This window comes from Eschrichtius robustus, chromosome 9 (assembly GCF_028021215.1).
Source record: "Eschrichtius robustus isolate mEscRob2 chromosome 9, mEscRob2.pri, whole genome shotgun sequence".
Lineage (NCBI taxonomy): Eukaryota > Metazoa > Chordata > Mammalia > Artiodactyla > Eschrichtiidae > Eschrichtius > Eschrichtius robustus.
In genome coordinates this window covers 14695764-14722621 of record NC_090832.1, presented here as the reverse complement: position 1 = coordinate 14722621, position 26858 = coordinate 14695764, and the positions used below count along the sequence as shown (strand labels likewise).

The window sequence follows — 26858 nt, the reverse complement described above, 5'->3', positions numbered from 1 at the left end:
TGCATAAGCTATACAAGCAATCGCTATTTTATTATTTTATTCACATATTAATATTTGTTCTGGTGCTTTTGTAAGCTAAAAAAAAAACTACAGGGAAGAACTGATTTAAGTGGTCAGGAGTTTCACTACAAGTATAGATTGATGATAATATGAACTCATTTTCTGTGGAAGCCAAATTTAAATAAAATCTTTATTACCATCTGCAACATTTGTTTGCAGTCTGGGTTATCATAAAGAACATCTATCTTATAGATACGTTTTTTAAAAAAGTCAAAACCCCGATTATGTGATAATAGTTTTATGTAAGGAAATTTATGAATTTTAATTCTATTTTTTCTAAAATGCATATTCAGCACAAAAATAATAAATCTAACTCCTCCCAGTGACTTCAGTATTATTTTTAATGTAACTTTAGAAGAACCCAGTAGAGAGGGCTAAGTGTGTTCCCTTCTTCTCTAGGACACATTGACTTGATAGAGGCAAATTACTCATTTGGTTTAATTCCAAGTCTCAGTTTGCTTATCGAAGAAAGGAAAACAGAGTGGCCACAACTGTTTAGAACCCAAATTCATACTCCAGAAAAAGATGCTATATAAATCCCCAGAATACAGCTGCTTGAACACAAACCAGCCAAAGTGAAAGTGTAAAGGATTTCATGAAAGGAGGCAGTCCATCAAAATCATTCAGCAGTTTTATTTTGTATTTTAAACTCTGCTGATGAATTGACAGATAACATGATTTTAAAAAACAGTGTGTCTGAGCTGTCCCCTGCTCCATCCCCAAAACATACCCTCACAGCGTCCTCTGAAATCTGAGGACTTAAGTGGGCTGGAGGTGAAGGGAAGCACCTTTATGATGTTCTTGAGCTCATGAGAGAAGAAACCATGAATGCTGAGTTCTGCACCTTAGAGAATATTAGTAGGAATTATGGGGGAACATTTTGCATTAATCAACAACACTTTTAATTATATGTACATGTTTAAACCCTATTAAAAATATGAAGGCTAGAAAGGCAACTGTTTTGCTCCCAAATGACAAAATTGTATATGGTTTAACAAAGCGATAATTGAATAAGAAGGAGTAGGGCTGACTCTTGGAAGTATTATGGTGGTGTGACGGGGGAATCTGCGATGATGGTGGCGGTGGCGGCAGAGAGAAGGAAGAGGAGGAGGGCAACGGTGATGACAGTTATGATGCTAGCAGCAAGGAGATGTCGAAGGCAGCTGGGGTAGTATCTCTGGATGCCTATTATGTAGCCTGGAGATAGCTATCCAAACAGAAATGAAAAAATTTTAATGTACTTTGCTCATTTTTGTGGAGTTATAATTTACATATATAGTCAAAATTTTCAATAATAATACTATCAATAACATGAATACCATAAATCTGTTAAGTACCTCCCATTGCTATACAGAAATTAAAAAAGAAAAATCCAAACACACCTGGATTTTTTTTCTTTGTTTCTCCCCTGAACTTTTTAGAGGAACACATTGAGTTCTTAGTTTGTTCCCATAACATCTTCTTTAATCAAGTGTGTCATCTTTCATGAGATAGTAGGCGACTTTGTCTTGTCATTTTCTGCTTTCTGAAGCTCCGGTAAATTAGGCTTGGGAAAATTATAGTAGATCAATGAAAGTTAATAAAGTTAATGAAGAAACGTTCAGGACTGGATATTTCCCAGTGAGCCCTTGATAAACTCAGCTAGGATCCTTCTTTTTGAGGGTTCCCCCAAAGTTGTCACCTTCAAGATGGGCCAGTGACCTCTGAGGTTTCATGTTCAGATTCTCACCTTCAGCTTGGAAGCTACAGAGCTGTCTGGCCCGAAGGCTCCCCCTCCGTGGTTGTGGTCCCACTTCCAGCCTGCATCCCTCGCCCTCATTCCCCCTGTTCCCAAACAGTGGCGAGTGCAGGGACCCAGCAGCCTTCATGTGTGCATGCCAGGCACTACTTCCTGGGCAGTTTTCTTGGCAACTTGATTCACGATTCACTTCTCTCACATAAAGACTTGGAATTTCTTTTAAGACCCTGAAAGTAAAAGAGAATTCTCTTTTAGTTTCCTGCAACTAAATAGTGTTAGAAATAGTAATTTTTGCATTGGCATCCTTTCTCTTTCCTCCGCTGATCTTTGTTTTGATAGTCCGTTCTCCTGTTTTCTTGTTTCTTTGCTTTATTTTCTACTGTTCTTCCTTTTAAACTCTTCTTGGCTTCTTTTCGGCTATCCAGCTTTCTTTTTTCTTTTCTGTTTTAGTCACTCCATCTGTGTAGTCCCACAGTTTTCCTCCCATCTTTTCTGGTTTATTTCTTTATTGACCTCTGTTGTCTGTTATTTTAATAAAATTTGGAACAGGGCTCATCAGAGTTCCTCCCTAGCCTGGGAAGGCCAGTGGTGTAAGAATATGCCTTAATAACCCATTCACTACATTAAAAGTGACATTAACTACAGTAAAAGTTTCAAAAACGATTTTTTCTTGTCTTTAAGGATAGACGCTTAACAAAAATTCAGGAAGAAAATTTCACTTAGTAAAATTGCTTTCGTAGCTCATTCATTCATTCATTCATCTGGCTACGTTGTTCCAAAGTGTGTAGCTCATCAAAGGCATAGATATCAATAAAATGTGTGTTTGTATTCCTAGCAGTTCACATATCAGTGTTAGCACGGAGCAACCAGGAGTCTTACTGCATGAGTGGGTGAAATCCTAGGGCCACAGGCTTCTGCATGTCGATTTGGTATGGAGGTGACAAAAAGTGTAGCCTTTGCTGTGGTCTCCCGGTGGCCTACTTTTCAGGAATCCAGGTCCACGTGAACTTACACCATGCATTTAAAACCGACTGTAATTTCCCACTTTGTCAACAAAAACATTCCTCTTTGAACAGTCGTAGGTACATCCATGATTCATTTTACTTACTTCATGAAGGTATTTTAAGTGTTTTCTTTTTTGAAGATTTTTTTTTTGATGTGGACCATTTTAACAATCTTTATTGAATTTGTTACACAGTATTGCTTCTGTTATATGTTTTGGTTTTTTGGCCACGAGGCATGTGGGATCTTAGCTCCCCGACCAGGGATTGAACCTGCAGCCCCTGCATTGGAAGGCGAAGTCTTCTGGACCGCCAGGGAAGTCCCTAGTTTTGTTTTTGTTGTTGTTGTTGGTAAAACTTTCACTATACAATATTGTCAGAAACATAATTGATTTTAAGGGTGCTTTATGCTAACTTTGACTTCTGCTTTTTTTTGGGGGGGTAGGGGGGAAGACATATTTCTGCTGGATTATTTCAAGCACTTCAGAAGGAGAGAGAATGCATTCTAATTTGAGTACAGGATATAATTTAGTTACAATGGGAAGGTATTTTCTTTAGTTACCTGACAAAACTTGAGAGGCCTCCAGAAGCCTCTTGAATTTCTAATAGGAGGAATCCCTGAGCACTGGTCCAAGTAGAAAGCCTATCTCACGTCACTGTATTTCTCTCAGCCCTTGGCAAAGTGCATGGCACAACAAGTCCCTAGAAGCATAGTAGGCAGGAAGCACCAGTTACCCTGATTCCCTCTGGTCTCTTGCAGGGAGAATGGCCAGTCAGGAAGAGATGTTTAGATGGGATTGGAAGAATGTGGGGAGTTTGCGAATACCCCTTTCTCAGGAATGAAAATGCAAAGGACTCCACTGGGCATTTCAAGTTCAGTGATTCCCATTATTCACAGACTGCACTTTTATGAATTTGCCTACTCACTGACATTTTTGTAAGCTTCCAATCAGTACTCATCGCACTTTCTCAGTCATTCACAGTAGCACGGCCGAGCACAAAGTAGTGAAAAATTTGAGTCATCCAACATGCGCGTTCCTAGCTGAGGTCAAATAAGGTGAGCTCTGCCTGCTTGTTTTAGCTCTCCGACTGTAAACAAGTGTCCTGTTTGGGGTCCATTTAGTGCCACTTTGTTTGTGTGTTTTTTGCATTTTTGTCCTTTTCATTAGTGATTTTGCTGTTTAAAAAGCATAGTGCTGAAGTGCTGTCTAGTGTTCCTAAGTACAAGAATGCTGTGATGTGCCTTATGGAGAAAATATATGTCAGATAAACCTCATTCAGCATGAGTTATAGTGCTGTTGGCCATGATTTTAATGTCAACAAGTCAACAACATATGTTAAATAAGATGTCTTTAGAGAGAAACACACACACACACACACACACACACACACACACACACACACACACACGAAACAAGGCTGTATATTGCTTGGTTGATAAAAATGTTACAACCAGAGGCTCTCAAGAACCTAACCCTGTATTTCCCCCAGGAGTGATGGTTTAGTATTCACTAATTCAGTGTTTGTGGCTTCTACTGTGTACTTCATAGAACTTAACTTGCAAGTAATAAGAATTGATTGTATATAATAAAGTGATGAAAGCACAGGTTTGGGAGACCAGCAGCTTGTTTCTTGACCCTTGCCCAGTTGTAATCTCTGGCTCAAGGTGCCTCAGTTTACTCAATTGTAAAATGCCAATCAAAATAGGACCTACGTCTTTTGGTTGTTGGGAGGATTAAACGAGTTCAGAGACGTCAAGGGCTGAAAACACACCCAGCACGTCGCCAGCCACAATTTTTTATTACTTCTTTAGAAGGGAATTGGCAACTCTACACTGAAGAAGGTGAATATGAGAGCTCTTTAAGAGTCTGGAATGTTTGTAACTTCCCTATATTTGTTTATTTTGCCTTCAAGGGATCGACTTTAATACCCTATTGTGATTAGAAGTTAAACTTTTCCAACCTAAAGGAAGCAGGAAGCTAGTATTTTTAGAAATGCTTAGTGTATGCCAGATACTGTGCGAGCAAAACAAAACAAAGCAACTGTAATAAACTCCAAATAAATAAAAAAATAAATAAATCAATAAAAAAGAGGGAAAGGCATTAAGTATTCTGGACTGAAGCAACTCTGGAGAGGGAAGTAGTGAAATTGACGGAAGCAGTCTACGGAGAAGCCATGACGTACAAGGGCAAGGAGGGAATTTCTCTGTGATTCGGAAAGAAGGAAACAGAGAGGGAAGAGGGATGGAAGCCAGCATTTATAGAGCATCTATAAAAGTGGATTTTCAACCTGGCTGCACGTTAGAATCAAGGATGATTTCAGAGTCACCCAGATGATTAAAAAACTACTGAGACCTGGGCCATATCTCGGCAGTTTGGATAACTGCCCTGGGGGTGAAGCGTGAATAAGCAATTAAGAGAACAAAACAAAACAAAAAAACTCCACGGGCTTTTCTCCTGGGCAGTCCACTGTTTCGCAGTCTCCCAGCACTTCTGTAAGTGTTATCACATTTAAGCTTCCTATGCCTGTCTGTCACGGTGGCCCCAGGGTTTTGCTGTGTTCTGACCCCCAGGAAGACTATTCAGACCCAGGGCTGCCTGATTTCCAAGTCTCCATTTCACTGAGCCTCTTGGGTTTCAGAAGCAGAGGGAGGAAGGAGAGCTGAGGAGAAAAATGTCAGTAGCGTTAATTTCTACTCCTCATCTTTCCAAAATAACGTATAAAGTAGGCGGTTGCGTTGGATATTGACTAGATACAAAGAAGGCAAATGGAAGAGTATGAGGTTGCAGACTTTTGCCACAGGATATGAAGATGAAATTAGGAAACGACCGAAAACATGAATGCAAATACAGTTGACCCTTGAGCAACACAGGTTTGAGCTGCTTGGATCCACGCACAGGCGGATCGGTTTCAACAGAAGTACTATAGTGCTACACGATATGCTGTTGGCTGAATCCACAGACGCAGAACTGGGTATACAGGAGGAACCACGGATATGGAGGTGGGCTATAAGATATACCAGGAATATTTTTAATTAAAGTACAGTTGATTTACAGCATTATGGTCATTTCAGGTGTATATACTCGGATTTTTGATTGGGCTGAGGGTTGGTGCCCATAATCCCCGTGTTCGTTCAAGAGTCAACTGTACACACCTGTGCCAATTCGCGGGCATGATTTGGGTTTTGGGTAAAGGTTTAGATAATTGGAGGTCATTGAAATCCTTGAACCTTCCCCCCCAACAGGGTTCTCTTCTCTTTAGTTCTTCCGATCGTTGCCACACACCAGACTCTAGCATTGTTGATACAGCCTCTAAATATCAGTACAATTGTTTGATTGAAATGAGCAGGGGCTCCTCTGATGTCCACACGGTGTTCTAGGCCCTACACCATGAGGCGCTATCAACCCACGGGCCCAGGGCTGTCTGGTTCTTTGTGTTTTGTGTCTGATGCTCAGCAGTTGTGATTGATGAAACCAAAGTTGCTTTTCCATAACGAGCCCAACCCTCGTCTAAGGAGTCTGTGTTTAACGTTAGAAAATGGCTAGCAAAGGTGTTAAGTGGCTGGTAGGCACATTCACAAGTTTTAGCGTTTCTATGTTGAACAACTGTAGTTCACAGAGATGCGGTACCAGGCATCTTCTTGCAGGTCTCAAAAACATAGAAAGAAGCTCCTCCTCAAATGCCTTTCGTGTCCTTCTCTCCTTTCTCTGCACACAGCCAATTGTCTATTATTGCTGTAATAGTTCCTTACTGATTTTGAGCTTTCAAACTCTAATTTTCCAGTTTACCTGAGCTTACTACCCAAAGTAGACATTTGATTGGGTCCTTCCTCTGTTTCAAAGCCTTCAGTGGCTTTTCACCATCACAGAACAGATGCATGTTCTATAGTGCCATGTTCAAAGCCCTTGTAATTTGATTCCAACTCATCATCTCCTGTCACTCTTGTTCAAAAGCAAATTTAAACGGGCACATTCCCACTTCCATTCTTCAGTCATCTCCAGCTCTCACATAATATACCTTTCTTTCTTCTTGTCCCACCTCTGTTAGGCTGAGTCTACCCAAAAGTCAAAGTTCAGTTCAAATGCCACCTCCACCAGATGGGTTATCCACCTGGCATTCTTTCAGTGTTCATTGTGCACATAGAGCACCTTTTTGGGTACCTCTATTATGGAAATCACCATAGAATGCCTTTCATTATGGTTGTGAATAGATTTGTCTCCCCCATCTATTTAATTGTTACCAATTATTAATAACAGTAATGTTCATTCATATATTAACTCATTATTAATGAAATGATTGTTTCATTAATTTTATAGATAATTTAGAGTAATTGTATACAGTTTATTAATTAATGTGTATATTCACTCAGTAAGCTTTATCAAATGTCAATCATATACTGACTTCTGTGGTAGCTACAGAGATTGGACACCTTATCTGTCATTAAGTTTCTCATAGTTAAGTGAGGGAGCTGACAAGTGTATAGACAATTGAAAACCAGTGGAATAAGAATGGTGATAGAGGAGGGACCCACTAGAGGCACTGAGGAGGGGCACTTAACCAGACAGAGGGCTCCCATCTACTGAGGAACAGATCCAGAAAGGTTTGATGGAGGTAGGATTTAGGCAGTCAAAGAAGGGTGGGTGAGGCTGTGAAGAGATGCTGAGTCTGATTTCCTGGTCATCCCTAGAGTTCCAGCCCAGTTCCTTGGACAGAATGAATGCCTAATAATTTATAGAGCCAAATTGTTGAATTAACCAAAAAGAGTAAATTGTTACAAATAGGAGAAATAACTTTAATAATAGCAGTGACTAGTATTTTTTGACCATAGTGCAGTAGGCACCTTGCTGAAAGCCTTAAATGGATGATCTTGTTGAATCCTTACACCAACCATAAGAGGCTGATACTGTTATTATTCCCATTTTATGGGCAAAGAAACTAAGAGAGGGCAAGTGACTTGCCCAAGCTCACACAGCCAGTAATGGAGAAATAGGGAATCTAAATCTAGAAGGTGAACTCTGAAGCTCAAGTTTTAACCTACTATATCATGCACAAAAATTGACAGGATGTCTTCTGTTACTGATTGATTTACTTGGCAGTTGGTTTAATTCCTTGTAATATCTTTATATTTAGTTGTGACAATACTTTAATCTTAGACTACATCCCAAGACTGCTTCTTTTAGTTTTATGGGAAATGACTATTTTTATGATGCTTGCTAAAATCATGTTTAAACATTTTTCCATTTAGTAGGGGAACATTTTCCCTTCTGATATCAGGAGGAGCCATTAAATAAGATCCTACAAAGACTTCCCGATAGCAAACTTATGCATTTCTCTGCATGTGAAACCCACCCAAGAATTTAAAATCTGGACAGAATTATAGTATTCATTTGGTCCAAACCTCTCTTTACACAAATAAAATCATAAAATCAGAGTATTTTAAATCTAGGCGGGACCTTAGGCCTGATGGATTCCCACCTCTTTATTTTCTAATTGAAGCAATTGAAGTCTTGAGAGGGGAAGTGACTTCCCCAAAGTTCCCCAGCTGGTGCGGGCAGAGCCAGAGGTAGAACCTATGTCAGTCTCCAGCCCACCACTTCCTACTTAACAGATGGAGGTGTGACCAGCCTCTGTTCACTGAGGATGTCGGGGCTGTGCCCTACTTGCTGTAGTTCTAGCATGTAGAGTAGAAGCTCAAGCAACGTGGAATGAAGGAACTCCTGATGCTGATCACTACAAAACTACAGTGATGGCTAAAGTGAAAGCACCAGCCATGCCTGTCTAGACAGGCCATGAGTTCAACTGTTGTTTGGCCCCGTGAGAATTTTTAACCTTGGTTTGACACTTCAGTTTTAAGAATCGGGGAGACTTATTTCCTATACTTAACATTTAGATCATTTCCTCTCAGTTCTAATAACTATACAGTCAGCCCTCTGTATCCAAGGGTTCTGACTCCGAGGAGTCAATCAACCGCCCACGGAAAATATTGGGGGGAAAATTTCCAGAAAGTTCCCAAAAACATAACTTGAATTTGCTGTGCAAGGCAACTATTTACTAGCATTTGCATCGTATTCACAACTGTTTACGTTGTATTAGGTATTACAAATAATCTAGAGATGATTTAATGTATGTGGGAGGATGTGCATAGGTTATATGCAAATACTATGCCATTTCATATAAGGGACTTGAGCGTCCATGGATTTTAGGACTCTAGGCGGGAGTGGGGGGTGGGGGGTGTCCTGAAATCAATCCCCTTCGGATACCAAGGGACGACTCTATCTTGTTACTTTGTGTTTGAAGATTTCCTTTCTTGTTTTTCTTTTTTTTCCTCCTGGGCTTAAAGGTTAGGAATTACCTTACTGGATTTCTCTAGAGACTTATACTGATTCCTTTTAGATTTCTAAAGCAGTTGGATGCTATTTTTATTCCATAATTACCAACGTGAACATGGAACTTGCATTATTTCATAATAGATATTTCACCTTAGTATTGGCAAATTTAAAAAATAATTCAGTCTGTGCTTGATCCAGCCACCTTGTTACAATAGCATTTTTTTATAACAAGGTCCCATGTTGAAAATCATGTGTCTTCTTTTGGGCTAATCACTAAACCCAGTGTTGGCTATATACTGTTTACTATTAAATTTTTCCCCTTGTAGTTTAATACTGTTCCAGGAAATGAAATGTAAGTTTAATAAGAATGGCAATTGATGGAACCGTATGTCCCAGGTATAATTAATGTTCCTGATAAATGTGTTAAAGAAGGGCATGGCTGATGGGTTATAACTGTACTAAACCAAGATGATTTGAAACCACTTATTCTGTAGAAATTTATATTTATAGGCTAGGATTTATAATGAAACAAAACTATACTATTTTTTTTGACTTTCATTTTTTTAATGAGTTAAAGAACTGTTAGAATTGTCAAGTAAAATATATGAAAAGAATGTGTTAATATTCTTACAGTTAGTAATACTGTAAAGAGAGCATGGAGGGATTAAATACACTTTTATTAACATTTGATGATTTTTTTTTTCATAGAAAGGATGATTTTTATATGTGGGGAGGAACAACAGTTTGAAGTGGCAGAAGTTACTATAGATTTCTTGAGGTTGCCCTTCCCATTTCTTTTCTCTTTTGTGAAAAATTGTAGACCAAAACGTATTTTCTTCTGGTTGTGAAAATGGTATCGGTAGCTTCTCAGCAAAATGACTTTCACTAAGAAGTTGAAGACAAAACTTCCGTGGTGATATTTTGAGAGCTTTTGTCCTGCATTCTGCATTCTGGTGGTTCCTTGTAGCCCAGGGATGCTATTGATATATACAGAAAGGATGATTAGGTCAATGGTGACTTTTTCTAAGTCAATATTTCTCCTTGGAATATGATCATTTCAGTATTCTCAAGGTATAGGCTAAAACTTTCTAATTGGATCTACAGGAAGGAGAGCAGCAGCTGGCGGATGGAAAGTGAGAATGATCAATTAATTCAAGGCCACGTGCCTCATGGTGTGGTGCTAGATCGTACTTAGCATTGAGTGAGCTTCTCTTTGGTGATCTAAGCCATGTGAGTCGGAAGGTACATTAGTATTTTAAACTCCTATATAATTTTAGTAAATGAGTGAACATTAATTTGATGTGATATCCCATTGGCCCAATAGTTAATGCCTAATTTTGTCCAAAGCAGACTTCTGTCTCTTGACAAGAAAAGCATGGTTAAGCCGGTGGTGTAACCTTTCCCACTGTCCTGGACTCAACTCTGTCATTTCTGCCAGGCTCATGCATCTCTGTTGCCTTCTCTTAAAAGCATCATATTTAGGATTGCCCAGTAAAATATAGGATGCTCAGGTAAATTTGAATTTCAGATAAATAACAAAAAACTCTTTTAGTATAACTATGTCCCACATGATATTATACTAAAAGGTTCTTTGTTGTTGATCTGAACTTCAACTTAACTGGGTATCTTGCATTTTTATTGGGTAAATCCGGTAGCCCCAACCATGTTGCCTGACTGTTAACTGAGCTTCATTTTTGAAGGCTGAAGGTTATGTTTTATGGTTCTCTCTTCCAGCTGGAACACAGGTGTCCACGTGCCTTTTCCTACCAGGAAAGGAGGCACACCAACGTGGAATCTGTACACTTAAACTTTTGTCATCGTTATTGATTATAATTAAGGACATAGGTTTAGAGTAAATACAGAATGACATAGCTCTTCATTCTGTTACCTGAAAAGATAGACAAAGTACAAGGGAAAATATTACAACGTAATATTACATTATTATAATTCTACGTGAGGAGAAAATCAAAGAGTAAGGACCTAGTAAAAAGACACCTGTCATCAGAACTCCTAGTTAGATAATTTTGTGAGTGAGTAATATACTGAGTGAACTTTTCTTGGTTGTTTGGGGGGGAATTCTCTTATTTTTGCAGCATCCTGATTGATTTCAGAAAATAGTTTAGAAAAATGATTCTCTGAAATGCTTTCTAGAGCGTGAAAGATTTAGAAGAAAATGTACAGCTCCTATGTAGATAGAGCATTGAACAGATCTGCACTCCCCCTCATCCATTTCTTCAGTTTTTAGCACGTTGGGGTGGCTGACTCCATACAGGAGAACTTGACCTTGGCTATGGTGGCTTGGGAGACGGCGTGCTACGTGAGGGGCCTCAATGCGTGGCTGCAAATGGGCTTTCAGGGATGGCGTGTGGCATGGGGGACCTCCAATACATGGATACTAGGGGGTTTGTAAAGAAGTCAAGGCTAAGGGGTGAAAAAAGGAGCTGCCTGGGAGTCAGTGGGATAAGTAATTGCTCCAACAGTCTTCTGAGTATAGGTCAGATAACTGTACGTGTGTAATTTTCTAGAGGGAAATTCTCTGAAGTCTTTTTGGTGAAACCATGGGGAACAAAGTGTGAGTGAGAATTCCCAAGTCTTTGGAAACATTTCCTTTTACTCAGTCCTAACTCAAGGACATTGAAGAACTCCCAGAGTCACATGCCAAGGCATAGCTGGGGTTGGGGGGAGGGTTGGTGGGAGGAAGAGTTAGAACTCGTTTCTCAGCTGCTTGGGAAACTTGTTGCTTGAGCTGGTGGCAACTGAGACCACTGGCTAACAGCTGAGTGATTTTGCCCCAAATGGATGTGAGCCAGGTTTGAACAGAGCACTGGGGATGGGAGGGTAGTAAATGGAAGTTTGGTTGGTTTGATTGTTTTCTGCTTCATAGCATGCTTATACCTTGCAGAACTACAGCAGAAGAATCAGTATTTTATATAAGAGTATTTCAGCACTAAATAGAACAAGTCATAAATACCACTTATAAGGGTAATAACAATGTATAATATTGACTTCCCTGTGACCAAGGCCAAGTCTTGTAAGAAGACTGAGCAAGTGAAGTAGTGACTGGGAATCTGAGCCCTTTTCCCCAGAGATTTCAGATTGCTTCTGACTGCACTGTCTAGACAGAGCCATCAGAGGGTACTGTCTAGAAACCGGAGGAATCTCAAGAGGCTGCTGTCCAGAAATGAGAGGCAAGTCTGCAAATGCAAAGGCTAGAACATGCCAGCCTGTGCTGGGAGGCCTGAGACACTGATGTTTCCAAAGAGTAGCAGAGCAGCTGTTTTCTTTTTTCCTTCATTTCACAGTATTTGTTAATTCAGTTTTCAAGATCAGATCACTTTAAAAATCACCTGAAAATTCTTCTCTAATAAATAACATTCCTCTAATTTACAACTGTTTTTCCAGGATACAAATGAATCAAGTCTTTTAAAAACAAATTCTGTCTAATCCTGGGCAGATTTTTAGAACAGATCCATTCTGGAGAGCCGCTATGACCTCAGAAGCCCAGCCCTGACCTTCTTCTCAGCCAGGCGTCTGGGGGTGTCAGTAGTCTGAACTCCGTGTGGCGGCCATCATGGCGGTGAGGCTACAGCACAGGCCTTTGGTGACCTGTCTGTATTCCTCGGGTTTGGTCTTCAAGAGTGTCAGGATGTTCTGGAGGGTGTTGGGTGGCTGCATGCCCAGGGGTGGCCATCATGTGATCAGGTAGTCGGTGTGGGTGGCCAACTGCTTGGTCGGGTGCAGGGCTGGCTCAGGGATCTGGAGGATTGATCTCCTGGCTGCTTGAGACTCAGGCTCTAGAAGACTTTGCTGCGTTAACTTTGCTGACTTCCTGGGTACCACACTGGACCGTTGGTCCAAGGAGTATTTGAAATCACTGTTTGCCAGTCTGGTTTAGAGTCACCAGTGCAGCCTGTCTGACATGCTCTTACTTCACCCTGTTGATGTTGTAGGACCCCCACCTAGGTTCACTGGATGGCTGACCCAGTTTGCCCTTTCATTCATTCATTCATTCCACAACTGATATTTACTGGCCATCTACTCTATGCCGGGCAGTATGCTAGACACTGGGGACAGACCAGTATGCAAATCAGACCAATCAAGAAAGGTTCCATTAGGAAGGCGCCACTTAAACAAAGATGTGAAATAGGGAAGGGCATGAGAATATCTCAGTGAAGAGTATTTCAGGCCGAGGTCACAGCAGTGAAAAGGCCCTGGGACAGGAGTGTGCCCTGTGTGTATGAGACAGGGAGGCTGGGATGACAGAGTGGAGCACCAAGTTGGAGGTGAGGACGGAGAGGAGTGTAGGCGTCAGAGTGAACAGGGCCTTTGCAGGTCATTGTCGGGTTGCTGGCTTTTGCTCTGAATGAGTGGGAGATCCAACAGAGGGTTTTGAAGAGCGGAATGACCTGCTCTGAGTTTTTATTGTGAAAGTTTTCAAACCTTGACAGACGTGCAATAGCATAACGACCCTTCATGTATTCATCACCCAGCTTTGGCAATTATATTTTATTTGTACATATTTCTGTATGCATTTCTGAAGGATGGGGACTATTTTTTAAAAAACACAACTATACTATGATTAGCATATTTAAAGGTTAACGATATTTCTATAAGTATCAAGAACTTGCATTGATTTATACTTTGAAGGTCAAGCTGTTGGGATTTCCTGACAGTTTTGATGTAGCATGTGAGAGGAGTCAAGGATTAGACAGTAATTAAAATTCTTTTCAGTGTCATACATTTATTGGAACACGACTACGTATGTATTTCAAAATAGGTTTTAAAGATTAACATCAGCATCTGCCTTCAGGATTTTTAGTTTCTTTTTGTAAATATTATCCATTGCCGTCAATTCCCCAGCTAGAGAAATTATTGGTATTGCTATTTTCAAATGTGGAAAAGTGGCACAGAGTTACTCACGTGTTAAGTGAGTTATTCTAAAGTCCCTTAGATGGTGGTTGAGAAAATCCTGGTAAACAGGGAGTGACTTACCCAAACTTGAAATTTCTTTTGCTCTATTATCTATTCTTCTCTAGAAGAAATTTGGGCCGGCAATTGGACATATATTAGGATGGATTTACTAATCCCTCGAGGTATTTTTAATTATTTCAAGAGCTATCAGGCAGCTATCTCCACGTAATTCAGCTGAATTATTAAATTGAATTAATTTAAATGAAATCAAAAGATTAATTGGCTGCCTCCTATATATTATTAGATGTTGTTCACAAGGCTTCCACAGTCTAGTGGGCATGGAACCTGTGGAACCATTATTGCAATCAGGGAGGCAGAGAGAATGTGGCTACAAGGTATAGAGAGAGCAGAGGGAAGAAGTGAGTCAGGATGTGATTAGGATTTCTCCTGGATCACAGGGGCTGGGCAAGGTTATTCTTGGCAGAAAACAACATGAGCGGAGGCATGAGAAGAGCGAAGGCATGAGAAGAGCGAAGGCATGAGAAGAGTGAAGGCATGAGAAGAAGAGTGAAGGCATGAGAAGAGTGAAGGCATGAGAAGAGCGAAGCCATGAGAAGAGCGAAGCCATGAGAAGAAGAGTGAAGGCATGAGAAGAGTGAAGGCATGGCAGGTTAGGAAGTGCACAGAGTTGGCTGCTGGAGTACACGGTACCTGGAAGGTGGGTAAAGGAGCAGCAGGAGATGAGTCTGGAGAAAGGTCGAGCTATTGCAGAGAACACTTTGCATATGTTACCCTAAGTCAAAGAGGTAACAGTAGCACGTCGAAACTCCAAACCTCCCTGCAAGTTCCAGAATCGCTGCCCCTGGTAGGGTGTCTCACACACACCAACCCAATCTCATCTCGCCATGAGATCCACATAGTGTGCAACTCTATAGGTGTCCCACGTGCTCCTAGTGTCTCTGGATGACATAATCTGCAATTGTCATTGCTACACCACAGAGCAATCTACTGTGTCTTCTCAGAAGTAAGCAAGATGTTTTTTTCTTTGTTGCATTAGCAGCAAAAGAATAGGTTGCTCTTGGAGCTTGCTTCCTGTAGAGTGGATTGGAAAATCAAAGCAGGCTAACTCTGCAGGTTAGCTCTAACTTCTGCATCTAAGAGAGCTCTTGATACCTACCCGGAGGTGTCAACATTTCTGGTCACTGATTATGGTGAAGAATTTGGCCTTACTATCGAGGAAGGTTTTGTGCAAAAGAACCTCCGTTCATTTTAAACCATATCCAAATTGTCTTCTATTCTGGAAATGTTCATTTGCTTCGGAACCCTCTCCAGCCATGCGTGCTGACTGAGCAGAGCCTCAGTAGATGAATTATGTCTCCTTTGTCTTTGATATCTCAACTATATTTTCTTCTACCCAGCTTCCCACCTCAATCATTGTTAATAGAGCTCAGTGAACTAAGAATATGTCAAATATACAGATGTACGTCCCCCTCCCCGTTTCTTTGTTTATTTCTTGTCTGTCTTCCCTCTATTTTTTTTTTTCTTCCTGTTTTCTCATGCCTCATATTAGTGAGAAGTGACATATCTGTGGGCAAGCCACTTTGGCAGTTAGAAACACAATGGCCATCACTGACAGCTCCTTCTGATGGAATGGGTGTTTGTCCGCTTTGATTGGTCATGGGACTAAGCGCTGAGCAGGCTTAAATGCAGTGCTAGGGCCTCTTACCAACTCATCTTTTACACATTTTATTACTCTTGGGAAAGAGTTTGGAAAAATGGGCTGTGCACTGGCGAGACCCACTGAAGAAATTCTAGCTGGTTATAGATGTTCTTGTTGGTCAGAGGCATGGGTCAGAATCATGGTCACCCAGCGTAAAGGCTGGAAAGCAATTTAGAAAACATAGTTGAGACTTCTCATTTGGTAGAGAAGAACCTGAGGCCCAAAGAGATTGGTGACTTGCTTCATTCATGCAGCTGTTATTGGCAGCTTTTTATCTAGAACCCAGGAGTTCTGACTCAGTGTAGAATTTTTCCACCACAATACCCTGCCTCCCTCATTGAAGTTTATTACGTTTGCAGTGATGTGATCCCTAATGACATACAGATGACATACAGATTCCCAAAGAATTTTTTTAAGTAAAAATTTCCATTTGCAATTCTAGACATGTTTGTGTGGTCTTTTTATGTGATGATATATTGTCCCTGTGTCTTGGATGGGATCATCAATTTACGATTTATGAGATGATTTATGGATCACACTCAAAAGCAGACCAGAGGCCAGTGTTAGAGCAGGATTGTGTTTGGTATTTTGGGGTTCCGTACCTGGAGTGCCTTTTCCCAAAGGCCCAAGTCTTCCTCCTTGAGTTGTCTGCTTTCCTAGGACAGAAGCTATCCTTCTTCTCTTCCTTCTGTCCCTCCTCTCCTTATTGTTCTTCCTCCTTTTGCATATGTCCTTTGTCCTAGGATGCTCCCTGGCTGGTAATAAGTAGATACTTTCCCAGTGCTGTTGAATGAGTGAATGAATTTCTTAATATTTCTTCATGTGAGTAGATGATTATTCTCCTGATACAGTGTCCTATTTTCTGTGGAAATTAGACTGCAAGTCAGACTTGTTTTAAGAAGGTGTGGTGTCAAACCACAGCTCTTTCCTGACTTAGCTCCTTTGTGTCACCCATATGCCCCATGTCTTGCATCTTACTTTGGGCTTCTTGTCCTCACCGTTCATTAACACTTGCAACTGGTTGGTGGGAGTAGAGAAAGGAGAGGTGGTGAAACTCCAATCAGGTTGCTTGGTTACACTTTTGTAACTGATAAAAGATAAAAAGATATTGGCTAAATGGGTTTTTTAGGGAATTTTATGCCAGGTTGTTCTTGTTTCCCATTAGTGTGGAAAATCAACACTTGCTTGTATTTGGGGGTGAAGATGTTTTTTTAAGTGAGTGGGAAAACCTCTTGACATTTCACAGAGACTTACGTTTTGACTGGCAAATGCTAATGTTCTTTGTGCATAAAGAATTTCAGGACTCTTGTATATAAGCACTAATGACATATTATTTTCTATTTGTTGATGAGTTAAAATAGGCATTTTCTGAAATCGTATTTTTCGGAGATATTCAAACTTTCATCAACGCATTCTTCTGTATGACTGTCAGCTCCATTAACTCTGTTTTCATGGAACATAACAGATTTCTTAACCTTTGCACTAGAAATTGAATTAGCATTTTCCCTTAAAAAAGTATTATTGGCTTTGTAATAAATAATTATGGACAATTTCTAACAGGATTACTTTTTATGAGTTTAGGAATGAGATCTGAGGTAATGATTTTGTTCCCAGTTGTGACATACTCTGCCCTTGCCTTGTGATGAGTTGGGATGGAGTTCCCAAGGATTCTCTTCTCTTTGGGGAGCCTGGGCTCTGGGATCAGACTGCCTGGGTCCTTCACGCCATCCTTTCCTGATTGGATGACTTGGGTGAGTTAGCTAATCTCTCTGAACCGTGGTTACCTCATGTTTAAAACAACCAGTTATAATAGTACTGCTTGGGGTAGTTTTGAGGGTTAAATGATTTAATTCCATGTAAAGCACTTAAAATAATGCCCGCCACAACTATCAATTTTGTGCGAAAATTTTCTTGCCTACTCCTCCAGCTCCTTTTATCTTGCTAGACCAAGGGTCATGCTGGGTTTTCCAGAAGTCCAGGGTGTGGTCTGAACTTTGGGCAGAAGCTGAAATAGCAACTATAACTCTCTCCCTAGATAATTTCATGGAATCGAAGTGAACTGCATTTATCACCAGTCATTTTTTGGAAGAAGTTTTCTTTTGTACCTTTTAGGGAAGAACATTATCTGCCTCTGTTCATTAACCAGAAGATACAACAAATGCAAATAAAAATTATACTCATTAAGTGGGTAATATGAGACAAGAGATAGAGTAAGTTTTCAGGTAAGCATTATAAATGAGCTAGAGTCTTTAATTTCCAACCAAGTTGAAAGGACCTATATTTGTTATCCAGAAAATAATTTTTAACTTGCCTACCCCAGAACATAACTACCACCTGTTTTACTGGGCTTCCCAAATGTGGACCAGGACTTATTTAACTCTAGCTTTTCTGAAAATGAGATTCAGAATTTTTCCTCTCTAGATTCTACCATTTTATGTCAACTTTATTCTTTTTAAGAACATTTCTATACTGCCTTGGAAAAAAAATAAAGGTCATATTAAAATCCAAATACAAATTTGCATAGAGTAGAAATACCCATAGGTAAGTTCTGGCCAAAGGCACGAACCACCTCTAGCTTATGCCCATCCCTGTTGATATTTAAAGCAGAAGGAGGTACACAAGAAACCATGTTCCGATTGATTTGTATGTTGGTACACACACAGGCATCAATAACTGGCTTCTTGTTATCTTGATACAGCGTTCTGGTATTGCAACAGATTCAGCTGTGTCTCTTGCAAAGTTGTTCTTAATTCTTTACTGATTAATTTATCCAGTAAGTATTTATTGGGTACTTTCTGTGTGCAAAGTACCATACCAGGTGCTTTGGGGGTGATAGAAAATACTTAGAATAGAGTTTCCATACTGTCGAAAAGCTTACAGCCTGGTTGGGCAGGCAAGACATACAATATGGAGCATATAATCTTACTCATTCCACAGTCAACTGTCGGACGCTTACTAGTTGTCATTATTGTGCTGGAAACTGGGAAGCAAAGCTGCCGCTAATAGGATCTCTTTCCTGGAGACTCACAGTGAACACATATGATGATGAGGAGGATTTTGGAATGGTTATGTATGTGATACTCTAGGAGCGCATGTTGATTCTATTGAGAAATTCAGTGGTTGCTACCTGAGAAGGGGCCATTTTCACTCAGGAGATTTTTGCTTTTTGGCCAAGATAGGAAGCAGTGTGGACAAAGGCCCAGACATGTGCTAGCCAGGTTGGGGAAGTGAGACACTTAAAATTAACCCTCACAGGGAGGGATGGAGCTGGAGACTGGACAGTGGCCAAGTCGTCATGGTCAATACTAAAGAGCCTGCATTTCTCCCATAGACCTGGGATGGGTGCTCTTAGTCTGAAGTCTTCTAAGGAGACCATTCATGGACTTCAGGGGGCCCATGAACACCCAAAGATTATAAGCAAAATCTGTGTTTCTGTAAATAAGGGTATTTTCCCGGGGTCCACCCAGAAAAAGAAGATTAAGAAGCCTTATGATAGACGTTGAGGAGACGTAAAGGATTTCATGTCCATTTTGCCTCGCTCTTGCTGTGGTGTGGGGGACAGGGTTGTGATGTGGGAGTTACAGGCAAGTTGGGAAGACTTTCAAGAAGACGCACCATGTCTGTACCTTCATTCAGATGGCAGATGTTTCTTAATCACTTACCTGTGTGTCAGATTGTGCTGAGCATGAGCTGGGAGACCATGGTGAGTAAGGTAGCCACCGTCCCTGCCATGGTGGTGGTTATAGTGTATGGGGAAGGATAGATCATTAAACAGAGCACAACCAAATGTGGGTCCACGGCTTCAATCATTTATTTATGTACTTGTTCATTCAACAATTATTTCTCTGCTAGGCTCTCTTCCAGGTTTTGGGGAAAGGAAGCTTACATTTGGGGAAGACACAGTAAATAAACGTTAACATTTGGTTTGATGTTGGGTAGCCATTAAGCGCTATGAAGAAAAACCAAACCAATGTAAAAGGGTGAACAGTAATTGGGAGGCTACTTTAGAGAGGTCAGGAAAGGCTCCCTGAGAAGGTGAGAAACCCTGAGTGGAGGGAGGAAACAAGTCAAGAGAAGAGCGCTGAGACCTGGACGCACTTGGCCTTTGTGGCGCAGCAGCGACTTCAGCGCTTGGAACTTGGTGAGTGAGGGAAGCAGTGTGAGGGGTCCAGGCGAGAGTGACAGCCAGGGAACAGATGGCGCTGGGCCTTTGAATTTTATTCTTGGTGTGGTGGGAAGCCATGAGGGTTTTGAATAGGGAAGTATGATTCTGACTGCATTCTGTATGTGTGTATGTGTTTTAACACACCACCAAGCGATGAACTCAATTCTGACACTTGCTCCCTGGAGGTGGTATCAGATCCCATAGGTTAAGGGCTTAGTCTCATGAGACTGCCCTTCACTTTAGATGCTGATCGCAAGGCCCAGTCGTCATCTGTGCTTCTGACCAACTGGCTTTACATCCAAGTTTCCCATGAGCCTCTGCTTGGGTTTGATTAATTTGCTAGAATGGCTCGCAGAACTCAGGGAAACATTTTGCTTACTAGATTACTGGTTTATTATAAACATTTGACTTACTAGATCACAGCCAGATGGAAGAGATGCATAGAGCAAGGTATGGGGAGGGGGTGCAGAGCTTCCATGCCCTCTCCAGGTGTACCCCTCTCTCCATACCTCTGTGTGTTCACCCACCCAGAAGCTCTCCAGCCCCTTCCTTTTGGGTTTTTACGGAGACTTCATTACCTAGGCATGATTGATTAAATCACTGGCCATTGGTGATTGATTCAGCCTCCATCCCCTCCCCTATCCCCCCAAATCAGGAGGTGGAACTGAAAGTTCCAACCCTCAATGCTTGGCTGGTTCCCCTGGCAACCAACCCTCCTCCTGAGATGGGGTCCAAAAGTCACTTTGTTAACATAACAAGAGATACCTTTGTTGCTTTCATCACTTAGGAAATTCCAAGGGTTTTAGGAACTCTGTGCAAGGAATGGGGATGAAGACCAAATATATATTTCTTATAATAAATTACAATATCATAGGGAGTAAAGGCCTCTACTACAATAGGGGGAGTTCAGGGTACATCTAACCTAGCTCATGGAGGTCAGCAAAGCTCCCTGGAGGAAGTTAAGTTTAAACTTTGAACTAGGAGGATAAATAGGAGTTATTCAGTGGGTGAGGAAGGGTGTTCCAGGCAGGGGGAGCAGCATGCTTGAATGCCTCAGGTGGATCAAGGGGCCATAGGGCCAAAAGTGCGAATGCAGGACGAAGAACAGGCTTTTAGGGAAAGATCCTGAGTTTAGTTTTGTGCGCATTAAGGTTGAGGTTTCTTAGGGTCATTCAAGAGGAGCTGCAGAGTGGGTAATTAGCATCTAGGTCTGCTGTCCAGGAGAGGAGTATGGGATGGCAGTTTCTTGTGGTCACACACATGGCTGAGATTCCCACAAAGAGCTGTCAGCTGAGACAGCCGAGGGCTGGGGGCAGAACCTCAAGGAACATTGACATTTAGGAGCCTGGTGGGGGAAGAAAATCCTGCAGAGGAAATAGAGGTGGAGTAGTGGCCAGTGAGATGTGACTGGCTGTCCAGAGAAGTGGTGAAGACTTTACCTGCTGTAAGAATTTAAAGCTGAACCAGTGTGAGTTGGAATATGTAGGATAAGCCTTATGGAATATGGAAAACGAAGCATGGTTTTATCTGACAGCTGAGATGTGTAGGTGATGGGAGGTGGTGACTAAGTGGGGAGCATAGTGTGAGCAATTTCTCAGAGGTGGATTTGATAAAATTTTGCTCAGGGAGCTACAGAGAGACCAGTTCTGATTGGAGCAGGGAATTCAAGCACTTGGGCTTAATTTTATTTGTTGATGATTTTTTAACTTGAGTTTTCCTGGTTTATGACTCCCCTAAAATTATAGGCAGAAGTTTGAAAGTTTGTTTATGTGTTTTCTAGACAGTTTCAGCATTTTCATTGTATCGTCAAACAAGTCCATGACCCACCAAAGAGGTAATGATCCCCGGGTATAGGCAATGAGAAGTTATTGAGAGATGAATGTTGTCTTTTATGATGATTCTTTTGGCAGTGGTTGGCAGGATGAATTTGAGGAATGATGGGAGACAGGACTTTAATTCTAGTAATTCAGACATGGAGTATTGGTCTCTTATGCGAGAATGATGAAAACCAGGGATGCAAAGAAGGATAGGCATTGAGTTTTGAAGAAATGATGGACTGAATTTGATGATGGCTTAGATGTAGGAGGTACATTTAGCAAATATTTATTAACGGCCTACTGTGTGTCAGTTAAAATTGGGAGCAAATGAGACATGGTCCCTGCCTTCATGGAATGTACTGTTTACCACAGGGAACATATATTTGTCAATAATGCCTCAAACATGGGACTGGAAATTATGGTAAATGCCATGAAAATAAAGTTCAGGGAACTTTGGCTGCTCACAACTTCGGGGATTTGATTGGTGAGGGAACCTCATGAAGTTGTTCCACTAGCACTTAATTACCTCCACATTTCTAGGGAGTGGATATTTGTTGATTCTTTTAACTTTGCAAAAAATATTTCCTTTAGAAACCAAGGCTCTAAAAAAAATTTTAAATGCTTGGTTAATCAGGGGAATCATGCTTTTGGATGGCTGGTACCATGATTTGTGGTTGGAAAAACAAGAGTATTTGGTTACATTGAACTTCAAACTTTTCCTTTGATTAATGAAAATCTTCCTGGCAAATACTTTTTAATGGGCTCTGTTTTTACTTGGTCCAAGAGAGTCCACTCTCTGACCTCAATATGAATGCCTTCTGACATCTCTCTTAATCATATTGAGTATGTAATATCAGTGGGGCATCCATTTGGAAATATTTAGTTGTCAAACTGATGTAATGAAAATGGAACTAAATATAATCAGTTGAGTTTCTAGTTTCCATAGGTGCAGTGGTGGTGTCTTTTGTTATTTGATGCTCTCCAGCTTCTGCCATTCTTTTTCCTGCCATTACTTTACTCCATTCCTTAGTCACTTGTGTGCCTCAAAGTTGCAATGTGTTAAGTTACTGACGCAGAACATCCCTCCATGTCTCACTCAAGCTTCTGCCCTACTTCGTTTCAGAGAATCTCTAAAGGTATCTGTAGGGCTAAAGAACATCTAATCTCTTAATACGTAGCCTAATAGACTAGTCAACTTCTTATCTATGTCTTATGAGGAAGTGTCCAGGATGAGAAACTCACTAAATTTGGTGACAATTTAGTGAGAAAAGGAGACAAGTTTTACAAAAAGGGAGACGTTTTAGCAATTTGACAAAAGAGTTAGTTAAATCTTCACGTAGGATAAAGGGAGAGGGCATTTTTATCCAAATGGATAAAAAGGCTTTTATCCAAAGCCTCTTATTAGGAAGGCAGAACCTGAAGACATTTAGAACATGAAAGGTAGTTAATGAGAGTAGTTAATGTTGGTCCTGTGGAAATAAGGAGAAGCCAAAGGGCCTCTGAGGCAGAGGGAGAGGAAGAAAGATTGCCCTAAATGTAATGTAAGCACTTCCTACTAGAGAGGTGTGAGGCTAAAGGTTCCGTGTCTATGACAGCTGCAGTCGGGCAAGGCCAGGCAGAGGACAGCTGGAAGAGGTGAGTCCGGGACCTGTAAGTAGGCTTATCCCTGGGGACTGGTCTAACCTTGGGTTGGTGCCTGAGCCACCCTTGTGTGTTGGTCTGAGTCCAGACATGGGCACCTCCCTCTCTGATCCTTTCCACTGCAGATAATGGGGCCAAGTGAGTCTGCATCCTGAGGACACGGATCTCTATCTGGATGCAGCTGTGCCAAATGAGCTTGGCTTGACTCCCAAGAGAGCCTTGAGCATCGCATTTCAAGGTGCCGCAGGGCTTTGCAACCCATGAGATGATCTCACTTGCCTTTTCGCTTGATCTGGATTATATTCGTTTTTATGCAACCCTGGTCTGGGAGTCTTCATCGAGCAGAGCTGAGCCAAAATGATTACTGACAATGTTATATATGTGAACTTCCCATTTGGATAAAAAAGTTGCTTTATGGAGAGGAAATGTGGCCTGTGTAATTTCCCCGCTCTTCTTCTCAGAAGCTTTCTGATTTTATGCCCTATGTCTACAGTAGACTTTCAGTATTCCAGGGCCATCTCAAAGGTAAAGTGTGGACGAAAGGCATTTTGCCGACAGCATGCAACTCTGCTAGATCTGGGGAAAATGGGCTTTTGCTCTTACATCTTTTACCCATATTCTTAAAAACAGTATTTGCATATCCTATTTATATTGTTTTGAAAATTGTTATATTATTGACTCAGTCATTGATTAATTCGTTTGATATCAATATTTATTGAGTTCCTATTCTGGAAGAGGCTCTGTGCTATAAACACTCAGCGTTCCAAAGATAAGACACAAGGAACTTAGCGGACAGCAATGAAGACGAGAATGTACAATTGAAGGAGTGATAATGTAGTAAGTAGCAGAAGAGAAGTAAAGAAAAACCTGCTATCGAGTTCAGAACAGGGATACGTTATTTCCAGTGTGTGGGGATTAGGAGTGGCTGATAAGAGAGGAATTCATGCATGGATTATGCTAAGTGAAATAAACCAGTCACAAAAAGACAAATACTATATGATTCTACTTATATGAAGTATCCAGAATGCCAATGCATAGAGACAGAAAGTAGAATGGTGTTTGCCAGGGGTTGAGGGGAAGAAGAAATGAGGAATTGTTGTTTAATGGGTAAAGAGTTTCACTTTTGTGAGATGGAAAATTTCTGGAGATTGGTTGTACAACAGTGTGAATATACTTATCACTGAACTGTACACTTAAAAACAGTTAAGGTAATAGATTTTATATTATGTTTATCTTGCCACAATTAAAAAAAAATACGGTATTTTATTATGCAGGGATGGGTGGAGGATACTTGCCACGTTGGAACTTTTGCCCATGCACATACTATTCACTCATTCATTCATTCAACAAACATGTATTGAATGCTTGCTATGTGTTGGGTGCTGAGCTGGTTCCCGAGGGTTAATACTTAATAAGGTTTATAAGACATCGAATCTGGCAATGTCACGCTTGCTCACCACCCCTTCCCTCCCCAGGTGCTAAGCTTCTCTAGTGAAATCTTCACAGCGGCTACCTGCTGACTTGAATCGTGCATGAGACATTAGTAAACAAACAGTAGAAAGATTTGAGGTTATTTGGGGGGGCGTTGACGGCATGGTGATGAAATGGAAGGAGTTGGGTAACAGAATATGAACTAGAATTGAAAACTGTGAGGCAGCTCTCTCTAAGGATATTAAAAAAATAAAGATCTCCTGCTTATGGCTGCCAACCTAAGAGCTAAGTCATTTAGAATGGAACAAACTGGCAAAGTCAGACGCACTCAACCCAAGGAGCTCCTTGTTTTGTGAATATTACGGCAAATGTAGTTTGAGAGCCACTGCCACAAAATTGTGGGCGACGTTAATGAGTGAGAAGGGCAAGGAAGGGTTGTACAATTTGAGCTAAAAGGAAAGGCAGGCTTGTGAAGGGGAGGAGCGGTGACAGTCAGGGTGGTCTGGTTATTTGGGCAGAGAGTGGAAAGCAGGAAGCATGAGCTTCCTTAACCGAGAGACCCTGGCAGCTCTATCTTCAATTCACTTTTTCTCATCTTATTTTGTTTTTGTTTTTAAATGTCATAGGCTTCATTCCATCTTTCCTTCCAATATTTTTCTACTTCTTTTTTTTCCCCCTTATATACCCTGGAGCACTCCATTCATTTCAAGGTATTATTGAGTGCCAACTACATACCAGGCACCGTGCTGGACTCTGGCTATATACTCCCCAATTCTCTCATACCACCTTTATACTGTTGCACATGCCTAGCAAATCCTGGGTCAATGTCATTTCTGCTCCTATACGTGGTTAGATGAGACATGCAAACTTAGTCTCATCTACTCCTTTCCTTACCTCTGTGCTCCCTGTCTTCTTCAAGGTGTCTTCAGTGAGGCTGTTCCTTCTACCTGTGTATTTAATCCCAACTGCTTTACTTTCCTTCTTGCCTTTGTTCTGTTTTCCCTTCTCCGTACCTTCCACCATTCCCTCCCTACTGGCCTATTCCCTTCAGCCTCCATGAAGCCTTCTCAGGCCCCTTCCATTCCAAAACGCCTTTTTGTCTTTATATTCTTTAGTGACAACCCTATCTCTTTCTCTTCCGATTCACGTCCAAGTTCTCAGAGGAATGGCCTTCACTCATTTTCATTTCCTTACGTTCCATCCACTCTCCACCCACTGGATTGGCTTGTACTCTCTACTGAAACTCCTTGCTAAGTGTCCTCCGTGTCAAATCCAACTTCGCTTTATCAGTCCTGGTTTTATTGGACTTTTCTGCTCCTTTGACACGATTGGTCACACTCCCCTTCTTAAAGCTTTCTACTTCTTTAAACTTTTTTGCTTCCCCATTTCCTTGGTTCTCCCAGAACTTTCTGACTGTTCCTTCTCAGTTTCTTTTCTGAGATACGCTTCCTCCCTGAACATTTTCAAGGTTGGTGTAATCATTTGTGTTCCTCTGTTCTTCTCATTCTACATGTTCTTGAAGAGGAATATTGAATATTGACTAGTATCCTCAAATTACAGTCAAGTCATAACAACTGACACCCGGGGTTACCTTGTAACAATGATGTAAAAATTTGAATTATCTTTCTACACATGTTCTATGTTGTTCATCAGTTCATCTGACTTTCAAATGTTCCAGCTGTTTTATGCTTTGTCTCCATTTTCTAAAGGCCCTTAGTGTGGTCTAGAATTGGAATGAGCATTGGTCTCTAATGGTTCTGGGTTAATTGAGAATCCCTAAAAAAATGAATAAGTCTATTAGAAACCAGCTAATTTCATTTTGTCATTTTCTGGATAATATATTCTGGTGTAGGAAGTCCATTTTTTAAGAAAGTTTGCAATGAACAATTTCCCCTCAAGGTTAATATAATAGGCAAACACCTTTTGCTGCAACAGACGGCAAGAGGTAATGAAAGATTAGCTTACATTATGATTCATTATTTCATAATGTCAGAATAAAGTGGATCTGCTACGTCTTCCAAGCCTCTTATTCTTTAGAGGAGAGT

General features: G+C 40.9%; 1 protein-coding gene across 1 annotated transcript in view; it reads left to right on the top strand.

The window, feature by feature from the left end:
* ESR1 (estrogen receptor 1) overlaps positions 1–26858 on the top strand; it is a 384847-nt gene that overhangs the window by 141065 nt on the left and 216924 nt on the right. The gene's annotated exons all lie outside the window — the stretch shown is intronic.